A 15,875-nucleotide genomic window follows, 5' to 3' on the forward strand; every position below is an offset into this window, starting at 1 on the left:
AACCACATACCAGATTGTTTCTTGCAAGGCCTGCGACTTCTTGCAAGTTTTCTCACGAGGTTAGCTCATTCTTTCCTCCTCCAAGGGTCTCTCTCACATTGGCTCCTCAGGTCTTATCCTTATCCCACTGTCTTCTGTCCCCTTTTTTCTCTCTTTCTCGTGGACACCTGTGCCTTCAGGGTCTCACCTTTCACCCTGAGCATCTTATCATGATATTCTGCAGGACGGAGGCAATTTTCTTTTTCAAGGAGAAATTCCGGAATAAACAGCTTTAAAAAAAAATCATTATTCACTTTGTGACACCAATAACTAAGAGGTCTCTCCTTGCATTTTTTAAAGTTGGCATATCTGTTTATTTGTGCAGCGTAGGGTTTCTACAGGATAACCTACACTGGGAACTACAGAAGTTGGGTTCCTGCATTTATTATGCCTCTTCTAGTGCTTGTCCCTTCTTGACTTTCAGCCTCCAAGGCATCCTAATGATACAAACTTTATTCGGGCTGAGACTGCAGAATGTCGTCCCACCTCCTGATTCTAACCTCTGAGCAATGACTTTCAGAAAACACACATTGCAAAATGTCCTTCAACACAAAAGCCTTATCTGGTTTGATTCCTTCTCCCTGGAGCCTAGCAGAGGACTTGAGGATGGAAGAGCTCCATCCGCTCAATGTGAATACCCAGTCATGTCCAACATTTCTGTGTTCTTTGTAGTCTTTGAAGGTACATAAATTAAAAAAATTAAGCCCTTGGACTCAAGAATGTGTCTATATTGTTTGACAGTAATCTTTGTGGTTGTGGGTCCCAGTGAGAAACTGGAGAGAGCCTCAGTGCATCTTCCTGGAAGGTCCACATCACCTTTGCATACACTACCTGGCAGGTAGCAGCAGTGAGACCCATCCTTTCCTGTATCATGCCCGTGGCCATGTGACTGGGCTGCGCCTCCTCACTGTGCTAGGGCCCACTTGACTCTGAGCTTATCCATGTAGCTGACTTAGGTCAACAAGATGATGATGGCAACGACAGAAGCTGAAGCTTGTGGGATAAACTTGCATGTAATGCCAGGCACGTGAACATCTGCCACCACCACTAGGCCAGCCTGGACTATTCTGCTTTTGCAGAAGGGCAGGACCCCAGCTAGTCCCCTCAGCAAGGGCTAATCTAGACTGCCCATCAGCCAAGTAGCCCCAGAAAAGTTAGCAGAGTCCATGACTAAGCAGTATCTGACTCCAGACACATAAGTAAGACATGCTCATTGGGAAGCTATTCGGGTTGTATGATTATTTTTATCCAATATAATTGTAGTAGTGGCTAATGAGATGTTAAGGTGCTGTGGAGCACCTAATGTGGCCCGAGCAAGCACAGAATCCATAGACTGAGAGGAAGCAATGTCTTTTGGTCCCCTTGGTAAGACTTCAAGCGTTTCAAGTGATTGGTACAAGACCACTTTTCAAAACCTGAGAGAGAAGTCTTAAATGCTTCTAATGTTTGAAGTTTCTGATACATTAAAAAATAAATATATGAGAAAGAGAGAGGGAGAGAGAGAGAGAGAGGGAGGGAGGGAGGGAGAGATTACAAAAGGAAAAGAGTGCAGGGAAAAGAAAAGTGAGCTAGGAAGCTCAGGAAAAAATAAAAATAAAGATACAAGGGCTGGAGAGATGGCTTAGTGGTTAATAGCATTTTCTGCTCTTGCGGAGCACCCAGATTTGAATCCCAGCACCCACATGGTGGCTCACAACCATCTGTAACTTCAGTTCCAGGGAATCTAATCCCTTCTTCTGACCTTCATGGGAACCAAGAACACACATGGTACACATACATACACACATACACACATACATACATACACACACATGCATACATACACACGTACATACATACATGTAGACAAAACATTCATAAAACATATCTAATTTTAAAAGGGGTAACGTTTTCAAATGAAGACACATTAAAAGTGAAGACAAAATGCCGCTGCATGAGTTAAATATTTCTCATGCAACAGATGTGCTTTTGAACATTGGGAGGGCGAGAACAGCCCCGTGTGCATCCTTATTTGGATGCGACATTAAATGCCTATGCATGCCCTTCATAAACGTGAAAACGGAGACCAGTGGCCCCTGTGTTCCTCCATTCCACTCCAGTCTAAAATAGAGGGTGTAAAGACAGAGGGGGTGTTGGTGAGAACTGAGATTTAATGATGGCTCGTGGAGCTGAATTAAGATGAAGTGAATCACAGTCAGTAGGAAGTGCACCCTGGTTACCGAGGGTCCTCTGAAAAGAACCCCTGTAGATACCTGGAAAGCCCCCAACTATAAGGCTTTATGCGTGGACTCCCATCTTGGCGACCAAAAAGTTTCAGGTCATCCCACCAGCACCTCAGAACTTAAAAATTTCTTAAGACCTAGCAACGGTAATATCGGTATCACATCGCCACCTAATGGTCACTCTTGTAAAATCAGATTCTTCATTTCTGAGATTTATGAGCTTTCTTGGGGCTAAGGGGAAGACTGTTAGCAGGACCTAAAGTTCACACACACAAACACACACACAACACACCTATATAAGGTTATTTAAACACATCCTGGCTTGTATCCATGCATCGTAACTGCAGTTATTAACACCATTATTTTATTATTGCCATGCTACTGTAGAAATAACTAGCTGAGTCTTTGAAGTTAATTGGATTTAGGGGAAATGAGATTTTATAAGGATATTAAGAATCCATTTCTTCCTTGATCTCATTCAATAAACAGGTACTAAATGTTTAGTGCACACCAGCACTGTGTCATGTAACTGGACCCAAGTGAGAAAGATACTAAAACAGCTGAGATGTAGTCCCTGCAGCAGAGCACTTCCAAAGCTGTAGACAAGGTGGGCCTTCAGGCAGTCATCTCTCAAGTGCTGTAAAGAGTATCAGAGTGGGGGTGATTGCTGGGCAAATGCCATGGCTTCCTTCAACTCAGAACACAACCATGGTCTCAGCAATAGGTCCCCAGGCTAGAGTCTGACGGCTGCCAATCTTCAGCACTTTGGAGAGCTCCCGGTTTAAAAGAGGCAGGTGGGCGGCTTAGTAAAGAATGAAAGTAGAGCGGGCCTCTGGATGACAGAGCAGGAAGGTGTTGCTGGGTATTTGGGTAGCTCCGTAATGTTGTTAGTGGGGAGGGCACTGGCCTCATGGCAACCCCGAAGGCTGGATGTGTTTGTGCAAGGCACACTCTGACTTTCTGTCATTTGCTACATACACCCACTGGAATTTTATTACCAACCATGTTCTGCAGACTCCCCTTCTGGACTCCTTGCAAGAACTGAATTGGTTTCTGGGGTTATATATACTTTTTGCACTACTGAAGGGTGCTCCCTCGCACCTCGCTCTCAAACCTGGCTTGGCACTCTGCACCTAGACTTCAGAGAGTTTGGAACTGGGGTTTGCAGCATGGGTCACTGTTCTCCTGTACTCTTTCATTGAGTTCTCTCCTTCTTCTAACAGTAAGGATGAGAGAAGACTTCACTCATACTCCCCACACATGACACTAGTGAACAGACTGCAGTGATACCTGGTTTGTCCTCACAATGGTGGCTCCACGGGGGTAATATTGAATGCAGGAGACGGCAATATCAGCCCCAACCCTGTCCATCCTGTGTCTTTCCCAAAGGGTATCCCTGAAGGAAACTGCATGACTTGGGTCACCAGCTCATGCCTCTCCTTGCCTCCAGGCTGCCATCTTACCCTCTAGTCTACACTGTAGAAGGCTAAGCATACGGATAAGGGCAGGAGACACCATGGTTGGCACAGTGAAACCAAACTAGGAGTCTCGGGCCTTTTTTCCTTTGTGAGTAAAATAGAGACCGCCCCCCAGTGTCTCTGACGTCTTAGCTATAGAGGAACGTGGACCTTCTTTAAGAAGCACACACTAGCAGAACTCATAGTGTTGCCCTGTGTCTGACAGCCACTCAGGATGCGCTGTGCCGATGGGTTGGCCATGTATGTTGGAATGAAAGGTCCATACTCTGTCATGATTCTACATCAGTGAGTCCTTCCCAATAAACATATGATCATAACTACATTTGCCTGGCCTCTGTCACTTCCATCCTTGAAACTGTCCTAGGAAATACTTCATCTTACATATAGGGAAATTAATGTTTAGAAATTCTAGATTATAGGCCCAAGAGCATGTCACTAGACATCAGCAGAGGCATAATCACATCTAGGTATGTCTGCTTCCAAATCCTAAGATCTTTCCATCATGTAAGACCGTTAGTGTGGGCTGTCACAAGTAAGAAGGGAACAGTGTGTGGTTTGTGTCACCGATGAAATGCTATTGTCTAAAATGTCAGTTGGTCATCCCATGACGAAAGGCCAGCAGACTGTCTTCTAGAATGGCTCATAAGCTAAGCCAGTACTTCTTACCTCAGGGAAGCCTCCAACCTCAGGAAAACCTTAGGGCTACTATTGGAACATTGCAAATCTACAAAGGAACCCATAGCTCAATGAAGACACTCCCTAGACACAACACTGCTGCATAAAGCTGGGGTGCTGATGCTTCCCTTCACAGGGGAAGACTGTTGAGACTGAGGCTTAAAACCTCAAAATCTGGAGCTGGAGAGATGATGGCTCACATGGTAAGAAAACACAGCTCTGACGCAGGGGACAAGTGTTGCATTCCCCTCACTTATAGCAGGTAGCTCCACCTCCAGGGAATCCAATACCTTCTTCTGACTTCCATAAGTATCTGAACACAGACAGACAGACAGACACACACACACACACACACACACACATACACACACACACACACACACACACACGATCGATCTTAAAAACAAAAACAAAACCTAAATTCCATTACATTAACTCATTTTTTTCCTGTAAGTAACACAAAGAAGGAATAAATCACAGAGAATAATTTTCTAGTGAGTGTTGGGGGAAAAGTTCATTCACACAAGCAGGAGGACCTGAGTTTGAATCCCCAGCACTCAGGTAAAAAGTGGGCACAGCAGTGCACAACTGAAACCCTCCCACTGGAAAGGCAGAGACATGAGGTTCCCTGGAGCTTGCTACTTAGCACCGCTTATCGAAGTGCTGAACTCCAGGTTCAAAGACCCTATCTCAAAATATAAGGTGAAGAGAAATATGAGCACACACACATGCATATGCAACTGTGTACACATGTGTACACACAAACAGCATGCATACACACTGATGAGCTTCCAGTGATCCTAGACTCACATCTGGAGAAGTTTGACAAGCTTACGGTTCAGGCTGCCTGATGAGCTAGTCAGGTACTCCCATGCCTTGAGTATGGACTTTCCAGTCAAACTGTGTGGGCTCCACACTGCCCACACAGCACCAGAACTCCCCATGGTTTGGTGAGAGCTCCCTCTTCCATGGAATGTGCTTGGGTGGGCCCTGCCAGCATTTGTGTTGGGAGGGCTGGTTTCTTTTGCCTCCAGGGTTGACTTTGTCTTCCTTTGATGGGAACACGCATGAATGAGTAAGGTGTCCAGTCTGGTGCAGGTGGAGGCCTGTCTCATTGGGAACAGCTCCTTCAGCTCACTCTGCCTTAAGCTACCATGTGATCCTACAGCTTAACTCCTGAGAACCCCATTGCTTCCACTTCCAAATCTGGAAAGTCAGATGTGTACTGACGGAAAGGCCAGTGCGTTCATCATAGAAGGATTTATCAGTCCTTCTACACGGGAATATAAGACTTTCTGAATGGCAGAAGCATTTAGAGAAAAGCACAGATAACCATTGCATGCAGAGAACCCAAAAAGAAAGACTGGGTATCAGCCTCCAAGCATTTCATAAAGGCCTGGTGTTGCACTAGGGCTGTGATCAGTGCACGAACCTCTGCTGTCATTTCTGTTGTCACTCTATAGTTGGGAGAACTGGAAATCAGAATGGCAGAGTGTCTGTTCATTCCAGGCAAGCTGGGATCTCTACTCAAACCTATCTGATTTGGAGACGACTGCCATCCAGGAGCCAAGAAAAACGCTGCTGTGTGTGATTGCTGCCAGTGGGTCTGAGTTGCTGTATCCAAGACCAACCGAGAGTTGGGGAGCCACGCATCCCCCATTAGCAGACTGCTTTTTCAGCTAAAACGGAAGTCACCTGGGATGTTGCTAAGAGGCTTAGCTGTCCAAACTCATTGCACTTCCATGTCACCACTTAAGTCCAACAGTTTCTGTGCCACAAACCAGCTTCACAGTGCCTTCTGGATAGTTCCATCCTGGACATTAAAACCAGGAAACAAAGGCTGCCAAGTTCCTTCAAACATAAAAGAAAAAAAAGAAAAAGGTTCCCTCAACACCCCGTGCCTATGGTTACAGTACATAGACAATTCACTCACAGTTGCAGCCAGTAGATCCTTAAAGGAAATAATGAGCTGTTCGAGGGACAGGGACACAGTTTGCTCTGGGCTATGGGCATCTTGGAACCCACTGAGGTTTCTGTGATTTCTCCCATCACTCAAATGGGCCCCCAAATCACTGTCCTGGCAGCTCCCACATGGAGGCCCAGGGGAGCATTGTGTTCTTGGATTGCTGATCCTTGTCATTTTCTGCTGCCAGAAAAGAAAAAGCTAAGGCAGCCCCTAGGGGCTCCCATTCCAAGAGATTAAAAAAAAAAAAAAAAAAAGCAAAGCAGAAGCAGAGGAACTAACTTCTCATTACTGGCACGACATCCCTTCCTCACCTCACGCAGAATCCCCCCTCACTGAGAAGCGGTCTGGCTGTCTCCTGTTCAAGGAGCCCAAGCTCCCAAGATTAGGAGAAGAAACATCCAGAAAACAAAAGAAAGAAAATGCATTCATCAAGTTTCTAGAAAGGCAATTTTAACTTAATTTAATCTTCCAAAAACATTACTATGCCCTGCATTTTATGGGGGAAGAAACTGAAGCTCAAAGAAATGAAATGAGTAATCCTAAATTATAGTCAGTTATAGACCCGGGCCTGGCAGGAGAATCAATAGCCCCCACTAATATATGGATCCTTCGTGTGCCAATTTAAAAGGAAAAGTTTCGAGATTACTAAGCACCAAGGCTTCCTAAGCCAGAGTCTTTCTAAGGAAGCCTATATGTTAATATGTTTTCCCTTTCCCCACTTCCATCAAGCCATGTGTCACAGGCAGAGCAGGCCTGCCACCAAGGATGCACCTGTGTGTTTGGAAAGCACGTGGAGTAGACGATCAGCTGATCAGAGATTGGTCTCCCATTTGGGTAAATGGAGGAAGGAGCCACAAGCCTAGGAATGCGGGATATCTCTAGAGAGGCTAAATAAATAAAGAAGTAAATTTAAAACGGAGCCACCAAAGGCATCTACTCTGGTAATATCTTGATGTTGTCTCATTGCAACCCATGTCACTTTTCCAACCTCCAGAACTGCAGGATAGTGAAGTGACAATGTGCTGTGACAATGTGCTGTGCCGCTAACCTATGCGAACTAACACGACCAATGGGGAAAACAAATCCTTATGCACCAAGGTGCTCGCTTTCATTGTCAGGCCATGAATCTTAGACGTAGTCCTCCGCTCAGATCCCAGCCTGAGGCAATTTGATCCCTCCATCCTAATTCACAGTGAATGGCTCCACCTAAGAAAACTGAAATAGCCAAAGCTACCAGCTGAGAGCCCATCTTAGTGTAATGGCTTGGTTGTCTGTACCAAGGGGCGGGGGGGACACCAACAAATAAAGGGGGAAGACCATTCAGAAGCATAGAAAGACTTATGGGATATATACACATTTCTCTCTCCCTTTTTAGTGCATGGTTCCTTTATTTTTCTTTTGTTACCAACACTCCCTTGATTACTCCTCATTTGTACGAGGCTTCAGTATGGCCACCCCAGATGGTGGCTGTCTGTTCTAGTGATACCCCACCCTTCCAGCCTGCTTCTCCTTGAAGCCGGTAGATTGACCCAGTCTCCCAGCATCTAATTTAAATGGATTACAAGGAGTGCCATAAGCCAGGTTCTGTCGTGTCATCAGTCATTCTCAAGGTAGAGGGACTGGGAGCCAGGACATTTGCCTAGAAGACCTGCCTCCTCTAGGGCTTGACGTTGGGTGGTACCTTTAAGAAAGCATCACAGAGCAGAGAGAAGACAGCTAGCATCATCAATGCCTCTCTGCACCCTGGAGACTGCCTTATCTTTGCAAACAGAAATGCATCCCCTCTGTTAGCCGAACTGCTCTCTCCCGGCCTCCTCTCACAGGCCCTGTTGAGCCCGCTCACCTCTGTGACTACTTTTTTCAGTTCTTCCATCCTTTGATTGACAGTATCTTTTTAAATATGCTAATATATTCACCAAGTTACATTCAAATGGTGCTAGCCTGAGAACCGGTCTGTTTATTTTTGGTGACTTTGCATATTTTACACTTTAACTCTCAAAGGAAAAGAATGATTGCCCAGCTCTTGGAGGGGACAACTCAGACTCACTGTGGGCCCTAAGTTCTGACCATTACAATAATTAATGATAAAAATATTATTAATAACAGTTCCAGAAATGCAAATTTTATAATATAGCATGGCAGAGAGGGTAAATAATGGCATGCATGGGTTGTGACAACGACGCTCAGAGTGTCAAAGGGCTGTGTGCAAAGTCTCACGGCGTTCTTCAGTACTCAGACAAAACAGCAATGGTTGTCATGTGTAACGTGTAATGACAGGCATTCTGTACTTGAGATTTCTAACAGTAGCCCTTCAGGACACAACCTTCCCAACTCCCGTAATTAGGAGGAGCTGACTTGAAAGCCTGGTTCCTCCCGTAGATCTGCATCCCTGGGTTCTTAGGAGCCTTATGTGAGTCCCCTTGAATGCAAATTCAAGTCCCAGCTCATATTGATCACCTCTTGCAAATTTTTCCCTTGATTTTTTTTTTTCAAACTCAGATGTTCTTCCTCCAGCACTCCCCAATGCATCAATACAACCAGAAAACCATGTAACACCAAGGGCTGCATTCATAGCTGGGAACAACCCATATTGACTCCAACCTCTAAGGAGCTGATGTGTTCAGGGGGAAACAGAGAGTACTAAGAAAGCCTCCCTTCATAGGGTGCTGGCCTCATCTGAAAGGACAATCACCAGCCTTGTTGAAGAGCTGGCATGTATGCTGCTGCCTTCTCTACTTCAGCTAAACCTTTGCTGAAGCGATGGGAGATCCAGGCAAGGCACCTGCAGCCAAAGCAGGAGCTCTACCCAAGGGATGTGGCCAGAGGGACTTTAAGCAGTAGATAGTGTAAGACAGCAGTGTAATTATCCCTTAGTGTCCACAGGCAATAGGGTCTCCACAGATACCAAAATCCTTAGGTGTTCCAAACCCTTATTTATAATTATAGAATATCTGCCTGTAATCTAGGAACATGCTTCTGTATGGGCATATCCTTTCTATGCCTTAAATCATCTCCGGATTACTTATAACACCTAATGCATTGTAAATGCTATATAAAATGTTTAAAGTATCCTTTGGGTAAAAATTTCAAAAAAATTAAACAAATAAAGTCTGCCCATGTTAGGTGCATCAACAGTTTTATTCTCTGGATTTTTTTGTTGTTGTTGTTGTTTTGTTTTTGTTTTTTGTTTTTTGTTTTTTTATTCTTTTTATTCTCTGGATGTTTGATCCGTGGTTTACTGAAGTCCTGGCTGTAGAAGCTGCAGGCGTGGTGGCGCACGCCTTTAATCCCAGCACTCAGGAGGCAGAGGCAGGCGGGTCGTTGTGAGTTCGAGGCCAGCCTGGTCTACAAAGCGAGTCCAGGATGGCCAAGGCTACACAGAGAAACCCTGTCTCGAAAAACCAAAAAAAAAAAAAAAAAAAAAAAAAAAAAAAAAAAAAGAAGCTGCAGGCACAGCAGGCCCACTCTATTTCTGCAGTGGCTGTACCTCTGTCTTCTACACGTCTGCCACCCATGGGCAGCCATGCAAGGGTCGAGCCAGATTACCTCAGTCCTACCAAACAGAGGAAGAAACCAAGGAGACAGCTGGAAGAAAATCTCATAGCCAGTGCATAATTGCCAACAAAACTTAGGTTTTCCTTTCAACTGTTAGTGCATTTGTTTATTTATTTAGTGAGTGAGGGGTGTGTGTGTGTGTGTGTGTGTGTGTGTGTGTGTGTGTGTGTGTGTGTACACAGCACAGCATTCATGTGAAGATCAGGGGAAGAATTGCAGGATGTCTCCCTGCACCTTGTGGGTTCCTGGGATAGACCTCGGGTCTTCAGATACGAGAGCAAGCACGTGTGTTCTCTGAGCCACTCCGCTGGACCAGAACTGAAGCTTCTTTATTCCCAAGCCTGTCGCATTCTGTGCCATCACCCATGAGCTTCCCCCAGGACCTGACCCTACTGGGAAGTGCTAAACCAGGACTTGATGCGCATTTGTGCCACCATAGCCATCACCACAAGGCCTTGGTGAGACATTTTCTCCATAGACAGTCCATAATTCTTATTACGAATTTAATAATAAAGAAGATGGTTAAGGAGAAACGTAGATGAGTTCTGACACATTCCCCCAGGGTGAACTCCTCAGCAGGGGATTCATCTGACTCAGTTCCACAACAGGCTGCACCGACCTCCACGACTTTATCACATACTGAAAATTCTAGGTATGGGGCACCATAATTAACTGTGTGCTCTAATAAACTGGGCGGCCATTAAAGCTGAGGTTGCCAGGCAGTTCCTAAGCAGTTGCCTTATATGGGATGATTCTAATATTTTCTGACAAAGGACTGAAGCATGGAATGACTCCTTCTATTAGTTATGTTTTAATTATTAAGCCAATTATACGCATGAAGCAACAGGTGACAACTCAGCTCCTTAGCTGTCACCTAATTCTTGCTCCCTCAGCTACCAGACTATGGGACTCCCAAGGACAAAGTAAGAAATTTACTTTAGAGTGTATTTTTCTTTGTTTCCCTGATCTTATTTTCCTGAAACATCAGTGCAAGAAAGGACCCTGTAGGCAGGCGAAGCGACGTGTCCTGGCATACAGCCATCACTGGCTTTGAGTAGAAGGCTGACCAATGAGCCAGTCACAGTGTTCAGTGTTGCACTGCCTCACTCTGGAGTCTACAAATTCTGGGGAGCATAAATAAAACAGGTGCTGAGTGGAATGCTTTTTTTTCTGGACTCCTCGCCAAGTTGAGAATGTGGACTTGGTGCCTCTAGGATACACCTCTCCTCTCTTCACTGTGTTTGTAGGGCTTTGTGTGCTCTAACTTTCTGGAAACAGCTGGTCCATCTCCCTGTTCAAATCTGTGCAAATGCAAAGCTTCTCCGGCCTGTAAGACCCAAGGAATAGTATCAGGGGTCTAAGAGAGCAGAAGAAGGAGGGTGGTGGGAAGAGCCTTGTCCAGAGAAGACAGATACCTGGGGCTACATTGTGAGGATTGTGCTCACCACCAAAGGTGACTTGGGGAGCACCGTGAGAGCTCGTGCATCAAGGCTAGACCATTTTATGCAGATGAGGAGGTAGAGCTTAATGCTAATCACACTAGGACAGGCTGAAGCTATGGATAGTGTGCTTGGTACCATAGACCAGGCTGTGCTTTAAAAGATGGGTCATGATAGACATGGTCACATGTGATGGCCATCCATGTAAGGATCGATACATGTGCGTGTGTCTAGCAAAGGCAGCTGTACTCTTCCTGTGGGCCGAATATGCTGCTAGGACGCCACCTTCTGTACACATGCTATGCCAGCACACATGGGTGTGTTCTAGCAGCTTCTTTGTTCCATTTGTCTTTCAAGCTGTTTGTACTTCAAATGCATATTACTCTGTATGTTACAGTTTTGCTATATACTTCCTCACCCTTCTGGATTCAATTTTTAATTTTTAAAAAATATCTAATCTCTTATTGCATATTTTTATTCCAGGTTCAATTTCTCTTTTTAGCATGACTATTACTACAAGTTCATACTGGAATCTCTTTATAAGTCAATTTTACTCTTTAAAAGTCAATTTTAGTTGAGTTGGCTTTCCAACAGGAACACATTAGTTCTCTATTATTTCTTATTTTTAATAGTTGTTGATTATTATTAATCCATCATCCCTTTTACCATCGTGAATAGTTTCACTGCTACTCTTTGCCTATAAAGCCTACCTTTTCTAATGTTTGATCATGGTACATTTCTAATTTATCCACTGTTGCTTTTAAAGAATATTCCCCATTTTTGTGTTTACCTCCTTCTCAGACTCCTGAGGCACAAGATACCTCTAGTGATGGGTGAGGAAGTAAGAAACACAGGAATAGCCAAAAAATGATCTTATAGGAAAAAAAGAAATTGTCAGAAAATTCACATTTGAAAGTTTCTCCAATGGGCCGGCTGAGTGTGCCTCCCTCGGCTGCAGGCTCCCTGGTCTCTGTTTCATGCACTGTTGCTGTTGTCTCCTGCCCTCTCTGGTACCACCAGCTTGCCTCTGCCCTGGGCACTTGCTGCAGATTTCCTGCTCGGCCGGGGCTGGGTCTGTTTCTCACACTCCAGCTGTTGACTGGTAAGTTTCTATCCATGTTATGCAGCTGAGTTCTCAAAAGAGAAGAGGGTAGCTTTTTCCTTCTTTCTGTTCTCCTCCATCACCAGTGCCACTCTTGGGGACCCAATAGTGATCCTGAGTTGCTTCTCAGCTTTCCCACGGACTGCCCCTAAAGCAACCAGCTACAAGTGGAATGAAGGGTTTGTGTTATGAACATGGGGCTATGGTGTAGGTGTAGTTTGCTCTCCAAGATCTTTGTACTGGAAACTTGCTCCTTGGTGTCGAGGGACTTTTAATACATGGGGCCTGAAGGGGGTAATTAGGTTTTTGGGGGTTCCACACTCACAAAAGCGTAACTGTTACCTTGTGGAAGTGGGCCAAATTCATCAGAGGACAGGTTTCTTGAAGGCAGGCCACTCAGGCCCTGGCATCTTCTGCACATGGCCATTTCCCTTTCTGCTTTTTTACCCGCTTCTAGTTCTGACCCTCTGGACCCAGCAGAACCACTCACTAATCTCTGCTTACAGAGCTCCAGAGCTTCTCCCAGCTCTAAACTCTTCTGCACTCCTCCTGAAAACAAGTCCCAAAGGCCTATGAACTACGTATGGGCCAAGTTTATCACAATGGAAACTCTACATGTCTCAGCACCAGTTGTCTATATGAGCTATTTATGACGTCTAATATTGACTGTCACCTTGATAGGACCTAGAATCACCTAGGAAACAAACCCCTGGGCAGGTCTCATGATGGACCTTCTGCACTGAGAGAACTGAGGTTAGATGATCCACCCCACAGATGGGCAGCAACATCTCAAGGGCTTGGGTCCACAGATAGCATAAATAAAGAAAAGAAAATGAGTTCATCAGTAGCATCTATCACTCTGCTTCCGGAATGAAGCTGCAATGGGACCAGTGCCTAAAGCAGCTCCCACCATGACTTCCCCACCATGACTGACTGTGGTGGATACTTGCTTAAATTGTTTCATTGATTGTTTGGTTTTTCAAGACAGGCTTTCCCTATGTAGCCTTGGGTGTCCTAGACTTACTTTGTAGACCAGGCTGGCCTTGAACTCACAAAGATTCACCTGCCTCTGCCTCCCAGAGTGCTGGGATTACAGGTGTGTGCCACCACACCTGGTAAGTTGCTTTAATTTTTACAACAACAAAAGTCAATAACAAATTACTTTTCTTTCTGCTGGGGCCAAAACACCTGCAGAAACAACTCAAGGGATGGAGGCTTATTTTGCGTCGTGGTGGCAGAGGGATTTTCATCTGCCATGGTAGGGAAGGCAAGGCAGAGTGGTTCTGTCCACTCCTCCCAGGTTGGTCTCATACCTCAAAGCTTCCATAACTCTCTCAAGCCAGTATGGTTAGCTCTAGAGCAAACATTCAAGGGCATGAGTCTGTGGGGGAACATCTCACATTCAAGTCTGGGTGTTCTATTAAATCAACACTGAGGTGACTATGACACCAGGGTCCCTAAAGCTACGAAGCACATTCAGAGCACTAAGGTATCTTACTGAAGTACAGGCTTTCATTCAGTAGTTCTGGGATGGATGCTGAGAACCTATGAATCCCACCAGTCCCCAGGGAACGCCTGGTACATGGGTCCAAGGACCACATTTGAGTAGCAAGGGCTCACAGCAGAGCTTTCCACCCTCGGTTTAGCTTTTTTTCCCCCAGGTGACATAATCTCGCCATTTCTCAGGCTGGTTTCAACTCTCTATGTAGCCAAGGATGATCTTTACCTCCTGGCCCTTTTGCTTCCACACCCCAAGTGCTAGGATTATAGCTATGAGCCAGCATGCCTTGTCCTAGGTTGGCATTTGAGCCATTTAGTTCCTTATCGTGAACAGAAGGTCTCTGCATTGTAGGATACTTAGTAACATCTCTGTACTCTTCCCCATCACACCTCTCTCAAATTTTGACAACTAAAATGTCTCCAGAAATTGCCAGTGCTTCCTGGGAAGCAAAGCCCCGCCCCACCCCACCCCACGCACACCTGAGACCTGTTCACTTAACCCACAATGAACTGAGTGAGCTACTTTAGAATGTTTAAATGTGGCCAACGTGCTCAAATGTTGACCATTAATCCAGCAGGCAGCATACTTGACCTGTCACGGGTAATTTATGAGAGATTGTCTCGTGTGAAATATTTGGACTCTTGGCTTTGCATGTTCACATAAGTACTTTCATTTCTGATACTTTCTGCCTTCTTAACTCATGCACTAGTCAAAAGATTAATTTTGTTTCCAAAAGCAAGAATGGAACGGTTCTGGTTATATACATTTATACCTTGTCCTACAGAGCATAGGCTGTTTGGGATTGTTACATAGAAACACAGCCCTCTAAAAGGATGAAAGCAAATTTTAGCATGGAGACTCAATTTTCTTAACAACTATTTTTTATTATAAACTTATTAAACAAGCCTACCTCCCTTACAACAGAAGTGCAGGGATGAACAGGCAAAACAATCCCTATTCTCCTCTCTCTCTCTCTCTCTCTCTCTCTCTCTCTCTCTCTCTCTCTCTCTCTCTCTCTCTCTCTCTCTCTCTCTCTCCAAGCAGAGCAGAGACGTCACAGCATGCGGCTGACTTCCTGCGCCTGTACTAGGCAGACATTTGCATAGCATCCCCTCACTCTGATTTTGAACAAACCATACCACCTTTCTATTATGTGACTTCATTGTCAGTAGGATGCACTTTACTCCTCTCTCAGATGGGTGGCAAAAATCTAACCTGTCAGTACTGGCTCAGCCTGCTCTACCCAACACAGCAGCTACCAGTGCTGAGTGACTACTTAAATAGACAAAATTTAAAATGCAATTCTTCACTCACACTGGCCACCTTCAATGTATTCACAGTCTCAGTAGCCAGTGACTATGAACTGGACAAAAACACAAGCCATCATCATCATCGTAGGAAGTTCTCCCAGAGTTGGTTTCAACAATAGAGCCAAGCTGGGCGTGGTGGTGCACACCTTTAATCTCAGCACTTGGGAGGCAGAGGCAGGTGGATTGCTGTGAGTTCGAGGCCAGCCTGGACTACAAAGTGAGTCCAGCCCAGCCAGAACTGTTACACAGAGAAACCCTGTCTTGAAAAACAAACAAACAAACAAAAAACAAAACAAACAAAAACAATAAAGCCAAGTGCAGATACAAGTAATGTTAATACCTCAGCTGCTGAAGGTTGGGATGCTCACACATGGGGGAGGACACTCAATCATGCACACTCACAGAGCAGCGTGCGTCGCTGTGGCCCTGCCTGAGCACTCATATGTGATCATTGCGTCTACTGCAGTCATGGAAACATAAATTTGAATCTTGGACAACAAGAGTAGGGGTCAAATAATTCTGGGCACACAGCTTTCTATAAATGTCATCGTCCAGAGTCCAAATAGCTTTGCACATATTCTAATCACA

Source organism: Acomys russatus, chromosome 25 (assembly GCF_903995435.1).
Source record: "Acomys russatus chromosome 25, mAcoRus1.1, whole genome shotgun sequence".
Lineage (NCBI taxonomy): Eukaryota > Metazoa > Chordata > Mammalia > Rodentia > Muridae > Acomys > Acomys russatus.